Raw genomic sequence first — 8,099 nt, forward strand, 5'->3', positions numbered from 1 at the left:
ATAAGACCAAACACCTTATGTAATCCTGGCTGCCTGTGGAAACCTGATTTGTTAAAAAGACAGCGGAGACAATCTCCCTCTCACCTGTTGGGAGCATGCCCCTTCCAAAGCTCACTGTCACCCCTGAGGTCTGAATTTAGACTCCCTCAGACCTTACTTCAGGCCAGCCAGATAACCCACCAGTCTGAGAAGAGCTTGCCAGCCTGGGGGCCAAGCACGTGCTAGTGCACCAGCACGAGTTAGCCCAGGGCTATGCACGCGCCACTTGCCAGGCTTAGGCCAGGGCGGGACCAAGCACTTACTACCAACCAGGTGCAAGCCAGCCAGCCCAGGGCCAAGAGCCTGCCAGTCCGATGCCTCACACCCACTCTCCGAAGGAAGTAGAAACCAACCCGGGGTCACGAAGATGTCAGCCTAGGATACAAGTGAAAACAATTTCCTGAACCAGAATGTGGGAGCCCACACCCTCCAAGACCCACATCTGTCTCAATCCAAGACTTTGTGTGGGAACAATTTCCTGTGAAAGCAAAATCGAAACCAGTGCCTTCCCTCCTACGTCTCAAATGAGATCTGAGTGCTGGAACGCTGCTACTGGCCCCTCTGGAAATAATGTGAATCCATGACTAGGGCCATAATGAGTTGCCATCTCCCTCCTCCCCTTCCCAGTATGACTAGCAGGAATTTGCCTATCCGAGACACAAACTGGGCCAAGACACTGGTCTAATGTGTGTCACAAACCGTGAACAAGCCACCAGGCTTAAATACAGGAGAATTTCAATCCTTTTGCACATTCCCATCATAGGAATGATTACAGGAGTGCACTACTATTGACACTAACATCTGTACAGGACTGCACTGGAGCTCTGATTCTCTCAAGCTCCACCCCTTACAGAGCTGGGAGGACAGACATCTGCTATCCACACAGCAAGAAATCCCATAAACTTTTTTTTTTTAAATTGTCAAGGTGATATACGGAGGAGGTAGTGAGTACATTTCTTGTCCACCATAAACTTTTTGCCCCACCTAGATTCAGACAAAGATTTCCCTTTCTGTTCCAGCAAAAAAAAAAAAAAAAAAAAAAAAACCCCAGAAATTTTCAGGGGAATAGCATTGAATCTATAATGTCTTTTAGGAACATAGCCACATTCAGAATTTTAATTCTTCCAGTTTGTGGACACAGGAATTCTTTCTGGTTTTCCAATTTCTTTATTTTCCTGTACTTTCTTCATTATATTTTTTTAAATTTTTTTTATTGTGAAAATATCATTCCAGATGCCCCTCAGTAGATGAATGGACCAAGAAAATGTCGTATATAAACACAATGGAATTCTATGCCTCCATCAGAAAGAATGACATTGCCCCATTTGTTAGGAAATGGAAAGACTTGGAAAAAATTATATTAAGTGAAGTATGTTTTTTATTAATGTTTTTTATTGTAAAAATACCGTACAGGGGCTGGGAATGTGGCTCAGTGGTAGAGCACTTGCCTTGCCTGCATGAGGCCCTGGGTTTGATTCCTCAGCACCAATTAGCAAAAAGAAAAAAGCCGGAAATGGCGCTGTGGCTCCAGTGGTAGAGCGCTAGCCTTGAGCTGAAGAGCTGAGGGACAGCGCCCAGGTCCAGAGTTCAGGCCCCATGACCGGACCAAAAAAAAAAAAAATACCGTACAGAGGGGTTACAATTACATGAACAAGGTAATGAGTACATTTCTTGTCAAGCATTGTTGCCTCCTCCTTACCATCCCTGCCCTCCCAACACCCCCGCACCCAATGTTTTAAAGTTCGTTTTTCAACATAAGGACTTGTACATCTCTTTGTTGCAATGTATCCACATGTATCCCTATTTAAACAATTTGTTTTTCCCTTCTCCTCCACAAATTATGCCAACATCAAGTACTGTGAAAACAGGGATTACACCAAGGGGGAGTTTTTCAAATTTCTTACATCAAAGCTTTACCTTTCAGTATAGGGGTCTTTTACAGGTCTTTCATTAGAATTTGTATCCTAGGTATTTTTTTTTCATAAAGTCAACATTTGAAAGTATGTATGCCAGTCCAGTGGCTGGAGTCCCTCACTCCATGGGAAATAGAAACAAACCTGGAACAAGGAAGATAAGGGCCAAATATATGAATGAAGATAATCTCCTTCACCAGCGTGTGGGAGCTGGTCCCATCGGAGACCCACATCTGTCTCAATCCAGTTGTGTGGGGACAATCTCCCTTTAAATCATAATGGGAACCAGTGCCTTCACCTCAGATCTCAAATGAGGTCTGGGTACTGGAATGCTGCTCCTGGTCCCTCTGGAAATAGATGCCAATCCAAGACGAGGGCCATAACAAGTCCCCCACCCCCCACCATGACTAGTGGATACCGTAGAAAATAAACCAGACCAAGACTCTTGTCTTCTGTGTGCCAAATGACACCAACATGTCATCGGGCATAAACATAGGCCAGGACATCAATCCTTTTGTACATTCCCATCATAGCTGTGATTCCAGGCGCTCACCACTGTTGACACCAACATCTGTACAGTACTCCACTGGAACTCTGATTATCCATCTCCGATTCTTACAGAGCTGGGATTACAGATGTCTGCTACCCCACCCAGGTAAGAGATCTTATAAACACTTTGCCCCAGCTGAAATAAGTCAAGCATCTTCATATTCTCAACTAGGATTATAGGTATTTGTCATTGGTTTTTGGTTTAGGATTATTTTTTTTCTATTCCTGAAAAAATTTCCAGTAATTTCAGGGAAATAGCATTGAATCTATGGTATACTTTTTGGAACATTGTTACATCCATAGTTTTAATTATGCCAGTCTATACACACAGGAATGCTTCCCATTTTCTGGTTCTTATCAAGTTTCTTACTTCAAAGCTTTACTTTTCATCATAGAAATCTATTATGTCTCTTATTAGATTTTGGATCCTAGTTTTATTTACTTTTTGTAAAGCCATCATTTGGAGTTAATATGACATCAATTATGTGTTTGTTTAGTTTAGTTTATCTTAATGGAGTAAAAATTCAATTGGGCCAGACCAAAAAAAGTTATTTTACCAACTCTAAGTAGATTGACCTTTAAATTTAGTTTGTGTATTACTTTAAATTTTCTAGTGTATATGGTAAAATGGATTTCTGTATGATATGGGCACATGAAGTCTTTTGAAATAATGTGCTCATATCCATTACTGTTTATTTATTTCCTTTAAAAATTTAAATTATCTTAATGCCCTACAGTGTTTTATTTTCATTCATGCATGTGAAATCCCTAATGTTTTAATAGAATATATCTAAGCCGTTGAAAGCAACAAAAATTAGATTTTTTTTTCATATGGCATTTGATTCTCAATACCACACACACAAACACACAACACCAAGATAGGCAAAACATAATTTAGGAGCCAAATCCAGCCTACTTTTCATGAATAAAGTTTTATTGTAACACAAAAGAAAAGTAACTTCATATTGCTACATTTTCCTTGTTCCATTCTTCATGTTTCTGTCCTTTTTATACTCTATAAGCTTCTTTTTTTATGTGCCATTAGCTTTCTCCAGTCCTGCCATCCATACACTCTTGCTTGAGCACTTTAATCCATCCATGTATACATTCTCTTTATTCCTTCATTTAAGAAGACAGAGAGCATGATGCAACTTTACCGAAATCCCAACTAATAAGAAATGAGCAGGGTTCAAAATATTAGGCAAAAGCACTAAAATCAAATATTCTTCCAACCATTTCATTTCACATCATGAGGATTCAGTATTTTACACAATAATATAGACTCAATTTGCTTAACATCATCTTATGTGGACATATGTGCGTAGCTTTATACCTTTTCTGCTTGTCCTAGACATATACTAGTTATTGCAAATAAGGAAAACCATGGGACCTATGTTTCTTTGGGTCTGGCTTACTTCACTTAATATAATTTTTCCAAGTCTTTCCATTTCCTAACAAATGGGACGATGTCATTTTTTCTTATAGAGGCATAGAATTCCATTGTGTGTGTGTGTATGTGTACATACATATATATGTGTGTATATATGTGTCACATTTTCTTGATCCATTCATCTACTGAGGGGCATCTGGGTTGGTTCCATATCTCAGCTATGGTAAATAATGCTGCGATAAACATAGTTGTGCTGGTAGATTTAGTGTACCCTTGTTTGTGATCATTTACGTATATCCCCAAAAGTGGGATTGCTATGACCATATAAGGTGATGATAAGTGAAATGAACCCCAAGATAGAGACACAAATGGTTTTTCCTTTCTTGCTATTGTTTTTTTTAACATATTTCTAATGCACTATGTGGTTTTTTTGTTTCTTTGGTATGTTCCTCCCCCATGGTATAACACCTGTTTTCACCGTATTTGATTCTGGTGCCCTGCATCTTGCATATTTCTAATTTGGGGAGGAAAAGGGAAAAAACAAAATGCTTTTGATGGGGGAGGGTGCCTGCTATCCATAGTCCCACTCTCAGGCCTGGTGAGAGGGAGTTTTGGGGGTTTCAGGTTTGTAGACTGTTAACATAGGCCTGGAGCTCTGTACCCAGCTTTCCCAGGTAGTCACAAGAGCCTTAGGAACAGAGCTTAGGTCCCTGTTCTGTTCTGGTATGATCCCTCCCTTTTGGAAGGGGGCTTGGATCAGAGAGCTTTGGGATCCCACAGGGATTGCCACCCAGGGAGTGGACTCAGTTGGGTTACTCATGAGGTCTGTAGTTGGTGCTGTGCTGGACCACAGAGCCTGTGCTCTGGAGGGTAGGATGGAGTTGGCAGGTTCTCAGTCAGAAGGTCTGGGTGTTGGCAGGTACAGATGGGGGGGTGGCTCTGCTGATGCTGAAGGGTCTCCTCTGTGGTGGCATGGGGAGTCCTGGTGCTGAGGTCCCAGGTGGAGGTTGGTGCAGCAGGCTGATGTGGGCTGCAGGAGTACATGCTGGTTTGCAGCAGAGGCAGAGGGAGGTGGCCGGCAGGCAGCCAGGGTAGCCTTGGGGCTGTCTGCCTGCAGCTGCTAGGTGTTTCTGTGGAGATGCCTATAGACTCTTGGTGGTGCTGAGGCTGTGAGAGCCAGGGTGGCAGCAGGGAGGGAGCAGGTCCCAGCAGAGTGCCAAGTCTTCAGGGGAGTTGGCCAAAAGAGCTTAGAGCAATGGATTGGTTGTGGCTATGGTTTCCTGGGAACCTTGTGTGGGGTTGGCTGGGGCCCAAGGGAATCCTGTCAGCACTACAGTCTTGGGCTGAGTTTGGGGACTTACCCAGTAGTGCGAATTTCTGGCGATTGTAATGGCAGTATTGCTGAGTTCACTCCTTTCTCATAGCCGCCCCAGGGGAGGAGGTGGGTTGAGCTGGGGGATTCGCTTGCTTGGAGGTCTTCAGCAGATTCCCTCCTAACTTTCTGTGGGTCTAGTGTTGAGCGCTTTCTTCAGTTTTTGGGTGCTCCTCTGCTTAAAGTCTGCAGACAGTCCCAGAGCAGGTGGGGGGGGGGGCAGCAGGAGCCTCCTGGTGCAGCTGCTCTGCAGGGGTCCCAATCACTGTTTCTCTTTCCTCTTTCCTTATTTGCCTGCTAGGATAGACCTCTTGTAGTAGCAAAAGTGTTTAGGAGTTTAGTTTGATTGGCATGGATCTCTTGAGGTAAAGTGTGGCTGTGCCCCTAGATCTTCTTTTGGTCCAAGACACATAGTGGGGGCTACCTGTAAGAGCACTGTCATGATGCTGGAAGGGATATGGTCAAAGGGAACGCTACTGCATTGTTGGTGGGAGTGTAAACTTGTTCAAACGCTCTGGAAAGCAGTATGGAGTTTCCTCAAAAGACTCTACATAGAGCTCTTTTCTGACCTAGCAATCTCACTTTGGGGAATTTAACCAATTGATCACAAACAAGGTCATATCAAAGCTACCAGCACAACCATGTTAATAGCAGCATTATTTACCATAGCTAAGATATGAAACCAACCCAGATACCTCTCAGTAAATGCATGGATCAAGAAAATGTGATATATATATATATATATATATATATATCAATAATGGAATTCTATGCCTCCGTCAGAAAAAGATGACTGCCTCTTTCGTTAGGAAATGGAAAGACTTGGAAAAAATTATATTAACTAAAGTAAGCCAGGCGCAAAGAAACATAGGTCCCATGGTTTCCCTTGTTTGCAGTGACTAGTACATGTCTAGGACAAGCAGAGAATGTCAAAGGCTATGTACATATGAGCACATGAGATAATGCTAAGCAAAGTGTACCCCAAGACTGGGACACAAGAAGTTTTTTAATTTATTTTTCTTTCTTGCTTGCTAGTGTTTTTAATGTACTTACAATGCACTATGTGATTCTTTTGTTTGTATTGTATGTTCTTCCCCCATGGTATAACCCTTGTTTTCACTGGACTTGATACTGGTGTTCTGCACCTTTATACACATTTTTCTAATTTGGGGAGGGGAATGGATATTGCAGAATGCTTAATTGGGGATGCAGGCTGACCCATTGTAATGACGAGATGTACAGGACCCTATATTGAAAATGAACGTTACAATGTTGGGGTGGGAGGTTGGGTGGGATGAGTTGGGGTGGTGATGAGGGAAGTGATGGTAGGGAGAAAATAAAGGAGGAGGTAATAAAGCTCACTATGAAATGTGCTCATTACCTTACTCATGTAACTGTAGCCCCTCCTGTACAGCATTTTTATAGTAAAAGAGGAAAGAAAAAAAAACAAAAAAAATGTTAAATAGGGATACAGGTTGACCCATTGTAACAATGAGATGTACAGAACACTATGTTGAAAACAAACTTTACAACTTCAGCAGGGTGTGGGGGGGAGTAGTTGGGGAGGTGGGGAAGGAAAGGATGGTAGGGGAAAAACAAAGAAGGAGGCAACAATGCTTGATAGGAAATGTTCTTATTACCTTACTCAAGTAACTGTAACCCCTCTGTACAGTATTTTTACAATAGAAATATAGAAAAATAATATAGACTTAACTCTAATAATGGAATTGTAACGTCTATATGAAAAATAGATGAAAGCTCAATAGAAACTGGTAAGTATTTTGATCATATCTTGATTACCATGCTGAGGAGTTGGAAATAAAACACACATATATTTTTCAATTGTTAAACACCATGCCCTTAAGAAGAGAGTATGCACAAAACATTTTTGTCAATATATTGTTTTATTGTCAACTACAAATTTAATTAATAGAAATTAATAGTCACTTACATAGTCATTTCTTTGTCAGAAATATAAATGTGAGAAGAGAGTTAAAGTCATCCTGATCAGGAAAATCCATGAGACTCTTATTTCCAATTAAAGATGAAAAAGCTAGAAATGAAGCTGGGGTTCAAGGTAGCCTTGAGTGAAAATGGTAAGGACAGTCTAGGCCTAGAGTTCAATCATGTATAAATTTACTTAATATCAGAAGAAACATGTAATAAGAATTAGAAGAGACAAAAAACGAATGTGATTGTGTTCATATGTCTTAAATATATGATTTGGTAAAAAAAATAGTACAGAACCCACTAAGTCAACCTAATTGAAACAATAACTAATGCTTTCTTTATCAAATTAAGAGTTTTCGAATATGACAAAAATGTTCATGTGTCAACAGAGTGTAAGAAGTGATACCATTATAAGAAATAATCTTATGTATATTTAATGCAAAAATTTCTAGTTACCAAATTAATAAAGGATTATTAAACAGCAATAATTGCCAAAAGGAGCAAACTATGATGCATTACAGACATTAATTTTAAGACAAAACCCAAAAGGTACTTCTAAATTGTAATTTTAAATTGAAGAGTAGTTTAGTAGCTTATACAATTCATTTCTTACACCACCTGAGGAAAGCAGAGTGAGAGGGAAGAAGTAGAGATAGAAGGATATAGAGATAGACAAAGAGAAAAAGAGAAAGATAGATATATAGAGAATGGTCCCACAAAAGAGACTCGGGATTATTGTAAAAGGAAAATATGTGAGTAGAAATTTACAAGTATTGAACTAAACAACCTCTACCAATCATGTTAAAAGATGAAACTTTGTGAAGAGAAAAATACTAATGAAATGAATTAAAGGACTATGCAACATGGTAGAGTGTCGAAAAGAAGT

This window comes from Dipodomys spectabilis, unplaced genomic scaffold, assembly GCF_019054845.1.
Source record: "Dipodomys spectabilis isolate Male_0828 unplaced genomic scaffold, ASM1905484v1 ptg000173l, whole genome shotgun sequence".
Classification (NCBI taxonomy): domain Eukaryota; kingdom Metazoa; phylum Chordata; class Mammalia; order Rodentia; family Heteromyidae; genus Dipodomys; species Dipodomys spectabilis.